Genomic DNA, 14621 nt, shown 5'->3' with positions numbered 1-14621 from the left:
TTTGAGACGGAGTTTCGCTCTTGTTACCCAGGCTGGAGTGCAATGGCACGATCTCGGCTCACCGCAACCTCCACCTCCTGGGTTCAGGCAATTCTCCTGCCTCAGCCTCCTGAGTAGCTGGGATTACAGGCACGCGCCACCATGCCCAGCTGAATTTTTGTATTTTTAATAGAGACGGGGTTTCACCATGTTGACCAGGATGGTCTCGATCTCTTGACCTCGTGATCCACCCGCCTCGGCCTCCCAAAGTGCTGGGATTACAGGCTTGAGCCACCGCGCCCGGCCTGCAATTCTAATCTTATAGCTAATGTGTTGGTCCTGCAAAGGCAGACTGAACCCCAGGCAAAAAGGGGTCTTTTCAGGAAAGGGCTGTTACCAACTTTGTTTCAGAGTCACACCATGAACGGAATTCCTTCCCCAAGTTAGTTTGGCCCATCCCCAGGAATGAACAAGGACGGCTTAAGGGTTAGAAGCAAAATAGAGTCGGTTAGGTCTGATGTCTTTCACTGTCTTAATTTCCTCAACTACATTTTGCAAAGGTGGTTTCAAGGGTGTGGTCCTACTTTATTGCAACCTCAAACTTCTGGGCTCAAGCAATCCTCCCCCTCAGCCTCCCAAGTAGCTGAGACTATAGGCATGTGCCACCACACCCAGCTAGTTTTTCAAAAATTTTTTGTCAGAGACAGGATTGATATCGTTTGGATGTGTGTCCCCTCCAAATCTCATGTTGAAATGTAATCCCACCGTTGGATGTGGGACCTAGGAGGTGTTTAGTCCTGGGAGCAGATATCTCATGAATGGCTCGGTGCCTTCCTGCAGTAATGAGTTCACTTGAGAGCTCGTTGTTCAAGAGTGTGGAATCTCCCTGCTGTCTCTCTCACCATGTGACATGGCAGCTCCCCTTCCTTTCTGCCATGACCAAAAGCTCCCTGAGGCCGCACCAGAAGCAGATGCTGCCACCATGCTTCTTATTCAGTCTGCAGAATTGTGAGCCAAATAAAACTTATTTTCTTCATAATTTTTTTTTCTTTTTTGGAGACGGAGTTTCACTCTGTCAGCCAGGCTGAAGTGCAGTGGTGCAATCTCAGCTCACTGCAACCTCTGCCTCCTGGGTTCCAGTGATTCTACTGCCTTAGCCTCCTGAGTAGCTGGGATTACAGGCACACGCCACAGATCCAGCTAATTTTTGTATTTTTAGTAAAGACAGGGTTTCACCATGTTGGCCAGGCTGGTCTGGAACTCCTGACCTAATGTGATTTGTACACCTCGGCCTCACAAAGTGCTGGGATTACAAGCGTGAGCCACCCAGCCTGGCCTTTCCTTCATAAATTACCCAGACTCAGGTATTCCAATAGGACAAAAAGGATAAACACAGAGGTGTTGCTATGTAGCCCAGGCTGGTCTCTAAACTATCCTCCTGTCTCAGCCTCCCAAAGTGTTGGGATTACAGATGGGAGCCACCATGCCCAGCCCTTTTTAATTTTTTAATTGACAAATAAAATTGTATATACTTGTTGTGTACCACGTTATTTTAAAATATATATACATTGTGGTATGGCTAAATTGAGCTAATTAACATACACATTGTCTCACAAATATCGTTTTTTGCAGTAAGAACACTTACAATCGACTATCTTAGCAATTTAAGTATTCAATACCTACATTAACTACAGTCACCATGCTATATGATGAATATTCTTAAATATTAACAAAATTAAGAATAAACACCAAGGATAAAAAAGAAAACACCATGAGGAAAAAATAATAGAAACATTTGTAAAATAATCAAATAGACTGACAAGGAAAAATAGTCAATGAAATTAAAAACTCTTCTGACACAGGCTACGTCAGGAATGAACCTTGAGGACATCATGCTCAATAGAATGAGTCCGTCACAAAAGACTATATGATTCTACTTACATGAGCAACCTAGAGCAGTCAAATTCATAAAGACAGAAAGTGGAATGGTGGCTACCAGGGTGGGGCTGGGAGCAATGGGAGTTGTTTAATGGGCACAGAGTTTCAGGTCTGCAAGATGAAAAGCATTCTGGAGACTCGCTGTACAGCGATGTGAATGGGTTTGGCACTACTGAACTGTACACTTAAAAATAGTCAGGATAGTACATTTTATGTTATGTTTACTTTAGCACAATTAAAAGAAAATTTTAAACTCATTTGAATGGATTAAAATGTGAGTTAGGCCTGTCTAAAGCGCGAAGTCAACTGCGCTTGAATCCTGGCTGAGCCACTTACCACTTATATGACCTCACGCGAGTTACATAACCTCTCAACTTCCCGATGTCTCAGAGGGCAAGAGCAGCACAGTTCTCACAGAGCACGCGTAAAGAATGATGAGTTATCACAAGGAAAAGTACAACAGACCCAGCTCCCAGTGTTCCATTGCTAGTAACTATTCTACTCTGCCGTGCGCTTTACCTTCCTTTGCTATTCCCAACTCGCAGGTCCCTCTTTCTGACTCTTCCCAACAACGATTTACTTTCCTGTGCCAGAAATGAAGTTCTGGGACAAAAAAATTATATAAGGAGGTAAGTCTGTGTATACTGGAAATTTCCGTAAGAGGAATAGATTGGTATATATGGTAATTTTCCAGAAAAGTCAGGCATTCTTAGGCATTGTTCTCTGTCCTTGTGCAAGAACACTTCTTTCTGCCCGTCAAGGGTAAGTGTGTTTTTGTTTTTGATTTTTTTTTTTGGGGGGGGAGGGTACAAGAAAAGTAACTTCAAAGCTCCAGTATGCAAGGGATAGACACCATTGTTCTGACAGATGGTATACCTTCTTTCATCTAATCTATTTATAGATATATCTATATTTCATTTTAACATATTAGAAGTTGGGATTGTCTTGTAATTGCTAGTGTGTTATAATTTAATTGGAAATGCCTTTTTCTTTCTTAGTGGAACATAAAATAATGGTGTACCTTGAAAGTCCTAGGTGGGAGAACTGCTTGAAGCCAGGAGTTCAAGACCAACTTGGCCAACATAGAGAGACCCCCATGTGTATAAAAATTTAAAAATTAAAAATAATGGTGTATCTACAATCAGTAGCTTCTTTGATTTGATGAAACATTAGATTTTGTAAACCAAAGGAATATGTTTATCATCAGCTGGAACTGTCATGATACCAGGAAAGAAAAGGAAAAAAGAAAAGTAGGTGCCTCATACCCTCATAAGAGCTTCCCCAAAACTTGTGTTGGCCTCAGTGTTTCTCTCTGGGTTAGCCACAATGGTGCTGCTTTATAGATACTCTCACATCTCAACGGAGGGCTGCTATTCAGCTGGTAGGCACTGGTATGGGCGACAGTTGTTTCTGATACACATCTATTCTGGGTGGCCAGAGTTCATGCCATACAAGTTGCTCATATTTATAATATTTCCCTGGGCTATAAGTTGTCTCAAATCCGTTTAGGAGGCAAGCAGGGCATAAATCATTAATATGTAGTCTTTCTGAACGTGTACACTTTCAATAAAATGATATATTACAACACCAGATATGAATATCAATGTTAAAGTTTTTATGTTTACAGCATTGTTAGTGATTTGAGTGCTGCAAGGAAGCATCATCCAGAAATCTGGAAATAAGACCAAGCTGTCCTCTGAGAATTAAAAGAGAAATCAAAACATAATGAATCAGAACAGAGAAACGTAGTCCTACAAAAATGTCAGAATGACCCAGGCCTTCAAAACAAAGCTATAATCTGGTTAATACATTAATTTGCGTGAGGAAAGAACAGGCCAGTTGGAAACAGGTTACATAGCCTGAAAAGCAGAAAAAGAAAGTCAGAGTCAACGTAGGCAGTGACCACCCACCTTGGCGAAAAGTACTGTGGCCCAATGCAGTTTTGTCCCTGTGCTGAAGATAGATACATCTCTACCTGATACCATTAAAGAGTGGACTCCCCTATAACTAGCTACTCCCGTTCTAGCTTCTTGCTCACCAAGCGACCTCCCAATTATAGTTTAGCTTTTCAAGCATGGCATAGATGCAGCAAAGAAGGATCAGCTGGAGGATTCAGACAGCCAGTCCTTTTGGCATTTACAGTTTGTGTTGCCTCAGAGGAAATGAATAAACTGGCCTTCTTGTTTCATTCATCACTTCTATGACCCCAGCTAAGAGGACATCACTACAACTACCCCCACCAGCTGTGGAAGAGCCATTCAGAGGGGGAAGAGACTGCAAACAACTCACCCTTGACCTCAGAGGCAGTGAAGCATCCCGGCAGCAACTAGTGCGGCAGGAGCAGAGTCACAGCACTTCTCAGATGCTCTGTGTCCACAAGATGGGCAAGACCAGGGTCCAGCCCGGAAGGAGCTCACTGCCTAGTACTCAATGTGGAGTTGCCTCCTAATAAATAATAGCTGGATTCGCAAATGAAGAAACTGCAAAAGCTTGCAGAATATAGCATTCTCTCTTGGTCAAGGAGGCCAGTCCTCTATAAGCCTTCCATTGCTGCACATTTCCTGTCTTCTTGAATCATATTGTGCCCATCTGTGCATTGCTCCCTGCTCACTGTTCTGCCCAAACTGCCCTTCTCAGCCTTTCCATCACAGTGAGCATGGTGTCAACCACCAGCACTCCAAGTTCCCAAACATCTTTATTTGGGGGCAGGAGGGCATCCCTGTCTTCTTGCCACAGTCCTGGCACACTTAATTGCCCTACATAGTTCCAGCTGTTTGTGTTGTTTTAACTGTTTAGCTAAATCTTTAACTCCCCTTCTCACTTCCCTCTGAGATCTTTGTTATGCTCTCAGATTCATGAATTTTTACCCTAATTCTCTCATCATCCATCATGATCCTCATTCCCTTATTCCAGAATGCCTTATCTAGCCAATCACTATGATCACCACAAATTTCTTTATTACTAGTGCCTAATAACATAAACCACATCATCCCATTAATTCTGCAAGGACAAAATGACATTCATGATGATGACACATTTGTCTCTCTCTCTGGCCTCTGGACTGTAGCTGCTGAGTGTGTCCTCTATGCGTTAGTGATGGCAGGGATCCAGAGGGCACATTACAATCATAGGAGGACCTAAAAAATACACTTCCTTGGGCCTCACCCCAGAGATGCCAATTTAATTTCACAGACTTAGTTTCTAACGTGTAATGGTCTGGAAACCTGACTGTCAACTTCATGAGTAGATGCCATACTCCTCCTCTGTGCAACTCTGCCAACCCCAAACTAAGTAAACAAACCTGATTTCAACCCCATGCAAGACTGCGGCAGCTTTCCTCTAGACTGGTGATCTGTGTCACCCCTTGGTTATGTCTGTAGGAGAGTATGTGGGTTCAGTCAATTACTGAGGGGAATCTTGCTAAAAGATCTTTACAGGTGTAGCTAGAAGGTTGCGTAAAATATTGCAGCTTTTTTCTCCATCCAGCCCCTTAGATACCTGGGGTCTCCTTGCATTCTGATCTCTCTTTTCTTCCTCCACCCTGGTCCTTTCCTGCCTCTTCTATCTACCTGCCAGGGTCCCAAATCCTCCCTGAAATGGCAGTGGCAGAACCTTCCTGGGAATCATTGGAGGAGCCTTTTGATCCCAGAATCGAGGGTCCTTAGAAATAAAGTTTTCCATTACTTATGCTCACTGGCTCATAGCATAAGTTCAGTACATTATTATGTTCATTAAGTCTATGTTTTCCATGATTTTACCAAAGTGTGCTCCCGGGGAGAAGTAAAGTGAAAGAGACATTAGGGAGGAGGAGCTGGAGAAAATTCTATACTGCCTCTTGTAACAAATAACTTGGTCTTTACTCATTAAGCAATGAAAGCAATTAGGTTCTGCTCTGCCTTCTCCCACTGATGGGAGGAAGCACTTCCAAAATGTGAGCCACACCAGGCATTGTGTTCACAGCCTGTCCCACCTGAGTGCGGTTGACAGGAACCATAAGTCAAGGGCCACAGGAGACGTGTGAGAGTCACAGAGAGCCTTTTCCTCTCATCAAAGCAGGGCACACTAGGCTGCTCCTGGCCCAGGAGGGCACATTGGTTCCAAATCAAACAAGGATCACACCTACCGTTTGCTGGTAATCATGTGAGCCAAGTTCAGAGTGGGAGAGGAGAAAGGTTCTTACACAACATTCACCGCATCCACTCCCTTAGAAGGGCCCTTTATCATCCTGTTCTGTTCCTCTCCTTCCTGGATGACTACCACCTGCTTCTCTCCATGATGCCACATAATAGAGACCCCCAAACATTTTTTCTGAGGTTTCAGATAACCAGTGTAATCATCAGGAACCAATAGGGTGGGGGAAGTAGGGAGACAGATTAATTTAAGAAACTGGCTCACACAATCATGAGAGCTGATAAATCTGAAATCCACAAGTTAGGCTGGGCGATTCCCATATAAGTTGATGTCTTGAGTCTGACGGCAGTCTGGAGGCAGAATTCCTTCCTCTTCAAAGGGCTCAGTCTTTTAATGTCTTCAACTGACTCAGTGAGACCCACCCATACTGTGGAAGGCAATCTGCTTTCCCCAAAGTCTGCTGATTTAAATGTTAATTACATGTTTTTAAAATACCTGCACAGCAACATCTGGATTGGTTTTTGGCCAAATAGCTGGACACAATAATTTAGCCAACTTGACACATAAAATTAACCATTTAAAGTGAAGGGAGGATGTCGACCAGAGAACCTCTAAGTGAGAGAAGGAAATACTGCCCCCAGCTGTGCAGTTCATCTCACTGGAAACCCTGAAAACCCTGAGAGTTAGAGAAAGGAAAAAAAGGCCGGACATGGTGGCTCATACCTGTAATCCTAACACTTTAGGAGGCCGAGGTGAGTGGATCACTTGAGGTCAGGAGTTCAAGTCCAGCCTGGTCAACATGGTAAAACCCCATTTCTACTAAAAATACAAAAAAATTATCTGGGCATGGTGGCGGGTACCTGTAATCCCAGCTACTCGGGAGGCTGAGGCAGGAGAATCACTTGAACCCAGGAGGCAGAGGTTCCAGTGAGCCGAGCCGAGATTGTGCCATTGCACTCCAGCATGGGGGGCAGAGCAAGACTTTGTCTCAAATTAAAAAAAAAAAAAAAAAAAAAAAAAAAGGAGGTAAAAAGCATACAGTGGAAGCTCAACAGCTGCAATTGTCTAGAAGGCATGCAGGCACACAGTCTACATTCTGAGCAGAACACCCTCACTTACTGAACTGCTAGATAAATTCCTCATTCACCTTATTAGTTTAAGCCATTTAACTTAGTATCAAAGTTGTTCACAAGAGACAAAAAGATCTGAAGCTTTACATATATTCATATATTACTTTACTTATAATAAATTATAAATATAATAAATTATAATATTGTCAGTAGTATTAGTATTATGACTTCAAAATTGTTTTATGCAAATGTAGAATAAAGCAAATAATATATATTGATGTTATTAGGAACAAAGACTTTCAACGTAATAGAAATTAGATGATATGTAACATAAAACAGTTAAGGAGAAAAAAAAAAGCTCTGTAAAGTTGAAATTGGAATTCTCAGTTCAAACACACGATTGTGTGTTTTCTAGCTTTGTCCACTAAAAGGAACTAAGAGCAATGAGATCCCAGGGGTGATGAGCACAAACAGTACCTGCACCTCGGCTTTTAAACACAGCTCCCTATTCAAAAGGACAGGAAGTTCTCAGAGAAATGGCTGGTTCCAGAACTCGGACAGAGAACACGGAAGATAAGACAAGGACATCTTCTGCCAGAAAGCAAAAGAAATATGTAAGGACTGGGTCGGGGTGGGTATATCAAAAGAAAACAGGAGGAAAACTGTGTGCCAACATCTACCAAAGCAAACATACCCTATGAGCAAGGAATTCCACTTTTACCCCTATTCTCCCCACCCAAAAATTGTGTTGGCCTCAAGTATCAGAATATTCATAGGGGCACATAATAGTGAAAACCTGGAATCGTCCTTAATGTACATGGACACTAGAATGAAGAAATAAATGGCAGGAGCAATGAAAAACAAAGAACTGCAAGTGCACGCACAAGAGTGAAGCTTATAAGCACACAGATGAGCAAAGAAGCCAGACAGAAAAGCGTGCATGTGGTATATGGTTCCATTTACACGAAGTTCCAAAACAGGCAAACTGATCCATAGGTTTAGAAGTAAAGCTGGTGGTTACTGGTGTGGAAGCAAAAGTGATAGGAAGAGGATCTGACTGGGGCTTCAGGCTCCTGGCAGCGTTTTGTTTCTTGATCTGGGACCCAGCTATTAATGTGTTTGCTTTGAGGTCTTTTTTTAACTATAGACTTGATTTTTTGTGCAATTATCTTTGTGTTATATTTCAATGTAAAAATAATTTACTTTTTAAAAAGCCAACTTGTAGGCCAGGCACAGTGGCTCATGCCTGTAATCCCAGCACTTTGGGAGGCCAAGGTGGGCATATCAAGAGGTCGACACTAGCCTGGCCAACATGGTGAAACCCTATCTCTACTAAAAATACAAAAGTTAGCCAGGCACAGCATCAAGTACATGTATTCCCAGCTACTTGGGAGGCTGAGACAGGATAATCACTTGAACTCGGGAGGCAGAGGTTGCAGTGAACCAAGATCACACCACAGCATTCCAGCCTGGGCAACAGAGTGAGACTCCATCTCAGTAAGTAAATAAATAAATAGCCAACTTGAAGGGTTTCCCATTGGCCAAATCTAATACAATTTAGCATCAGAAAGGATAATCATGGTAGCTGTTTGTTAATGAAAATACAAAAACCCCAGGGCAGGGAGTGGGGAGAATAAACAGGACAGCTCTTCTTTACAAAAGACACTCATAAATGTAAAAGAAGTGACAAAATTTGAAGATTACCATTTTGTAACCCCTCATATAATCATTGATTCATGTAACAATCACCAATGGAAGCTGAAACCTCTGGATGAAAACTTGTGAGCATATAGGCTAACCCTAGAGTACCAAAATACCATCCCAGGGACCACTTATTTTTACAGTGAAGAGCAACTGGTCCAGGCACAGTGGCTCATGCCTGTAAACCCAGCACTATGGGAGGCCAAGGTGGGCAGATCATGAGGTCTGGAGTTCGAGACTACCCTTGCCAACATGGTGAAACCCCCGTCTCTACTAAAAATACAAAAATTAGCCAGCCATGGTGGTGCATACCTGTAGTCCCAGCTACTTGGGAGGCTGAGGCAGGAGAATCACTTGAACCCGAAGCAGAGGTTGCAGTGAGCTAAGATTGTGCCACTGCACTCCAGCCTGGGCAACAGAGCAAAACTCCATCTCAAAAAAATATAAAATAAAGAAGAACAACGGTACCTTTGAAATGGAGACATGCGGTGGTGACCATCTTAACCCAGTGATTGAATTTCACATCACAAACAATGGAACACGTGGCATCACGTGCCTCCTGATCAGGCAAATTAAACAATCTAACCTAAGGTAGTGGGGCTTCTTAATTGCATTCGAATTACCTGAGGAGATTTTCAAAAACCCGATGCCAACTATATCAGAATCTACTTGGTTGGGGGTGGAGGTAGAGTTGCCATGAACCAGTTATTTTTAAAGCTTCCCACATGACTGTAATTTACAGTTAAGATATCCTGAACAAAAACATATACTTGAATCTAACTTCTAGTTTAAAGAATATACAGGAGATAGAGCACCAGTTCTTAATTCTGACCTCATATTAGAACCACCTGGAGATTTTTCAAACTAGACCCACCTGGGCTTTATCCTCAGGGATTCTGATTTAATTGGAATAGAGCAGCACTCCGGCATTTGTATTTTCTTTTCTAGGTTTTAAGTTTTATATTTAAAACCCCCAGTGAGAACAGAGAAGACCAATTTATTACTCCTTCTTTGTAAGGCCAATTAATCAAAACAGGTAACTCTGATATACAGCCAGGTTTAAAACTTACAGGTTTAAAACATTCCTTTAAAGAGGAATAAGTTAACATCATGAGAAAACACAATCTAGAATGTGGGACTTTCTATAAGGCCACCAAGCTGGATTCTTCAAAAGGTTAATGTTGGCCGGGCGCGGTGGCTCATGCCTGTAATCCCAGCACTTTGGGAGGCCGAGGCGGGTGGATCACGAGGTCAAGAGATCGAGACCATCCTGGTCAACATGGGGAAACCCCGTCTCTACTAAAAATAAAAAAAAATCAGCTGGGCATGGTGGCGCGTGCCTGTAGTCCCAGCTACTCAGGAGGCTGAGGCAGGAGAATTGCCTGAACCCAGGAGGCGGAGGTTGCGGTGAGCCGAGATCGCGCCATTGCACTCCAGCCTGGGTAACAAGAGCGAAACTCCGTCTCAAAAAAAAAAAAGGTTAATGTTGTGGGGGAAAAAAAAAGAGGGATAAAACATTCTATGTTAAAATGAAGTTTTAAAATGTAATATGTGCATTAGTTTGAGAGCAATAGCTATAAAGACATTTTGGAGGAATGAAAGGTTTTTTTTTTGAGACAGGGTCTTGTGCGGTCATCCAAGCTGGAGTGCCGTGAGGGGTGTGATGATAGCTGACTGCAGCCTCACACTCCTGGACTTAAGTGATCCTCCCACGTTAGCCTCCTGAGTAGCTAGGACTACAGACATGCACCACCACTCTTGGCTTTTTCTTTAATTTTATTTTTTTAAGAGATGGGGTTTCACTATATTGCCCAGGCTGGTCTTGAACACCTAGGCTCAAGAGATCATCCCAAAGTGCTGAGATTACAACAGGCGTGTGCCACCGTGTCCAACCAGAAATTTAAATATTGATTTTAGATAATTTTCTTAGCAGGGATAATGACATTTTGTTTCTGTAGATAATTATCTGTATTCTTAAGAGATGCATGCTGAATATCGAGAAGTGATGTGTCATCATGTGCACATAACTTACTTTCAGAAAGCACAACAAAAAGAAAACCAAAGCATAGAGGGAGAAATAAAGCAAATATGGCAAAATATTAACAACTGTGAAATTATGTGGAGGTCATATGGGATTACACCATAGTAATTTCAACTTTTCTATATGTTTGAAATATTTCATAACAAAAAGTTGAAGAAATGAGAAAGATTTTAAACAGAGATAAAAACCCACTCACAAAGCCATGGAATTTCCATCTGTTTTACTTCTGTGCAGGCAAGTCTACTCACAACTCAGCCACATTCAATCAACCTTACACCACACCCAGCAATTAAAGGCTGCATTTCTCAACCTTTGCCCACTAGATTTTGATAGGAGTTACCTGAAAAGAATCTCTCATTCAAACATGTGTAGAAAATGCTGGGTTATACTGGGTTTATCCACAATCAAGCATGGCAAACTCCACCAGGAAGCACTTCTCTCTTGAGCTGACCTGCCTCACCTATGATATCCAAGAAGATGCAGTTACAGTATCCATGACAACTTTTCTATTTCATTTGGACTTCAGAATCAGGCTTCCTCTAGTCTCTGACAGAGGCACTTCAAAGCAACAAGCCTGCAAATATTCTCATGACACAATACAAGCCATACGTGAAATACAAAACTATCTGCCTCCATATCCTGTCTAGTCCCTTGCCATGGGATGAAAATGCTTAAGCCATGATGATGGGGAAGCATTTAGCAAAGGAAAGGAAGCTTTGGAACATCACAAATGGCAAAAGGTTCTTTCACTCTTTCCCCCAGAATCATCAGAGGCTCTGCCCCACCCGATAAGAGTACAAAAGAGATAAAATACTGCTAATCTGCAAGGAGCTCATGGTCAACCAGAGTGAACAAACACCATGCTTCTAATTAGGCAGACTACAATAAATTGTATAATGGGGTGTTTCCAAAGTGGTGTGGGCCTACGGAAGAGGAAAGCATTAATTCCATCTGCGGCTATTGGAGAAAGCTACACAAAGCAGTTCCTCAGCCTTTGACAAGGGAAATGTTGAGGAAATGAAGGGAAGGGCATCCAGGCCAGGCAGAACCATGCCAGCAAATGCACCAGCACGTGAAAGCGCCCAGTGTGTTCGAGCAGTGGCACCGATTTGGGGAGAGGGAGAACAAGATAGGACCAAGATGGCCTGACTTCTTTGCAGGGCAAATTTTACCTAAGTGATTTGCTGATTTGCTCTCCTCTCCTCCTTCTTCTCCTCCTCCTTCCTTCCTTCTTCCTTTTGCTCCTTTTTCTTATTATTCTTTTATTGAAAGAGAGAATAACTCTTTAAGCATTCAAAACAGATCTTGCACAAGAATTCAGGGGAGGGAGCACATTCCATAAATGGAATTCTAAACAGGGCTTTCCTAAGGCTCAGAAATGGTAGGTGCCAGGGTAATAGCTCCTTGATAAACAGACTGTAGGTGTCAGGGCAGGAGATTCCAGGTCACCACAGTGCTGGCACTGAAGTCAGCGCTCCCTAAAACTAAGCATCTATGTTCTAAAAGTAGGACAATGCAGCTACTACTGATTAAGAATAGATACATTTATTCAGTTAATTTTTAAATTACATTATCCTTGTCAGCACTAGTCGTAAAATAAAAATGGCTAAATTAGTTGTGTCAAACACTGGACATCATCTCTTTTTTTTTTTTTTGGAGACAGTCTTGTTCTTGTCACCCAGGCTGGAGTGTAATGGCTCAATCTCTGCTCACAGCAACTTCTGCCTCCCAGGTTCAAGTGATTCTCCTGCCTTAGCCTCCCAAGTAGCTGGGATTACAAGCATGTGCCACCAGGCCCAGCTAATTTTTGTATTCTTAGTAGAAACAGTTTCACCACGTTGGCCAGGCTGGTCTCGGACTCCTGACCTCAGTTGATCCACCTGCCTCAGCCTCTCAAAGTGCTGGGATTACAGGTGTGAGCCACCGCACCCAGCTGGCATCATCCCTTTAAAAACACCCAAGGACTCCATAAAAAGGGACCATTATTATTGCCATTTTACAGATCAGAAAACTGAGACTCAGACTTCAATAACTTACTTAAAATCACACTGGTAAGTGAAGAAGTTGGAATATGAATTTCATATGCTTGATTACCTATGTTAAGTATGAAAGACATTTAAATAATGGTTCCATTAGGGTCCACTGTTAGGCACAAATAAAAGCCTTTGTTTAGGTTTTTCTGTACTTCAGAGTTGCCAGATTCTTGCTAATATTTTATATTCTCCATGGCACAAAATAGTACTGGACACCATTGTTCACATTCATGTTGATTCATAAGAAATATGTAAGGAAACATACTAGACCCTTGCTAGTGAAAGAAAATTGAGAGAGAAAGAGCAAATGACCTGATTGGTGGATTGGCTGGTATGTCGGTCAGTCTGTGCATCTGTCTGTCTCTGTCTTTCCCTCGGGTTCTCTTAGTGTGTCTCCACTTCTACCTCAAGTCTGTGTGTCTCTCTATCTTATTTTCTTTTTGCCTCTATCTCTGTTTCTCTCTCTCTCTCTCAAATTTCACAGCTATGACCAGGCCAGTGGCTCATACCTGTAATCCCAGCAGTTTGGGAGGCTGAGGCGGGCGGATCACCTGAGGTCAGGAGTTTGAGACCAGCCTGGGCAACATGGTGAAACCCCGTCTCTATTAAAAATACAAAAATTAGCCAGGTGTGGGGTTGTACGCCTATGGTCCTAGCTACTCAGGAGGCTGAGGCAAGAGAATTGTTTGAACCTGGGAGGCAGAGGTTACAGTGAGCCAAGATCATGCCACTGCACTCCAGCCTAGGTGACAGAGCAAGACTCTGTCTCAAAATAAATAAATAAATAAATAAATAAAAATAAAAATAAACAAATTCTACAGCTGTATATTTCTTCCTAGACCTGGAACAAATTATGACTCTAGAATCAAATAGATATCATAAAACATTCCTACAGGAAGCCTCAAGTCCCTAGGAACTCAAGTTATCAGCTAAAGAGTACTAAAGGGCAACAGTAAAGAATGTGGATTACAAGGTCATACAGACCTAAGTCCTTGTAAGCTACATGAATTAGGGCAAATTATAAACTTGTATGAACTGTAGTCTCCTTGTCTGTGAAATGGGTAACATTGTAACGATCACATGGAGCTGTTGTGAGGATTAAAGGCAATAATGTGTATAAAGTTCTTAAATGCTAAGCAGTAGCAACACTGCTAGTTACTATTGTTACCATGATTCTTGACAGTGTGTACATTGCCTTTAGACACACAGTGTCTAGGTAAGACATGGCACACAGTAGGAGCTCAAAGAAATGAGATACAAAGAGACAAACATACCAAGGCACACATAGAAAGACATGAGGCAGAGAGAGAAAGAAATACAGCAAGGGAGAGAGACGGAAGAGTCAGACACACAAACACATACACAGAAAGAGACAGAGACCAAAGGAAGAAGGAAGAGCCAGAAACAGACTAACAGACATGTTAGTCAACCCACTAACTGATTTTTTGCTCTTTCTCTCTAAATATATCACTTTATACCTCTCTAAATGTATCACTAGTATGGGTCTAATATAATATTTGTTTCTCATGAATCAATGTGAATGATGAATAAGGTCACATTCTCCATTCCATTGCCAGGCTTCCCAAGCTACAGAGAGGAGTTTACAAATGGGGAACAGGATGGCCACATCCAACAGAATATCACAGAAGCAGTGAATGGCTAGCTAAGGAGAGAGGTGCCCCAGGGGCATGCTGTGCTGGCGCTCTCTGAGGCATCCCTCAAGGACAA

This window comes from Sapajus apella, unplaced genomic scaffold (assembly GCF_009761245.1).
Source record: "Sapajus apella isolate SASKATOON/1434 unplaced genomic scaffold, GSC_monkey_1.0 scaffold50, whole genome shotgun sequence".
Taxonomy (NCBI): Eukaryota; Metazoa; Chordata; class Mammalia; order Primates; family Cebidae; genus Sapajus; species Sapajus apella.
This window is presented reverse-complemented; position numbering follows the sequence as displayed.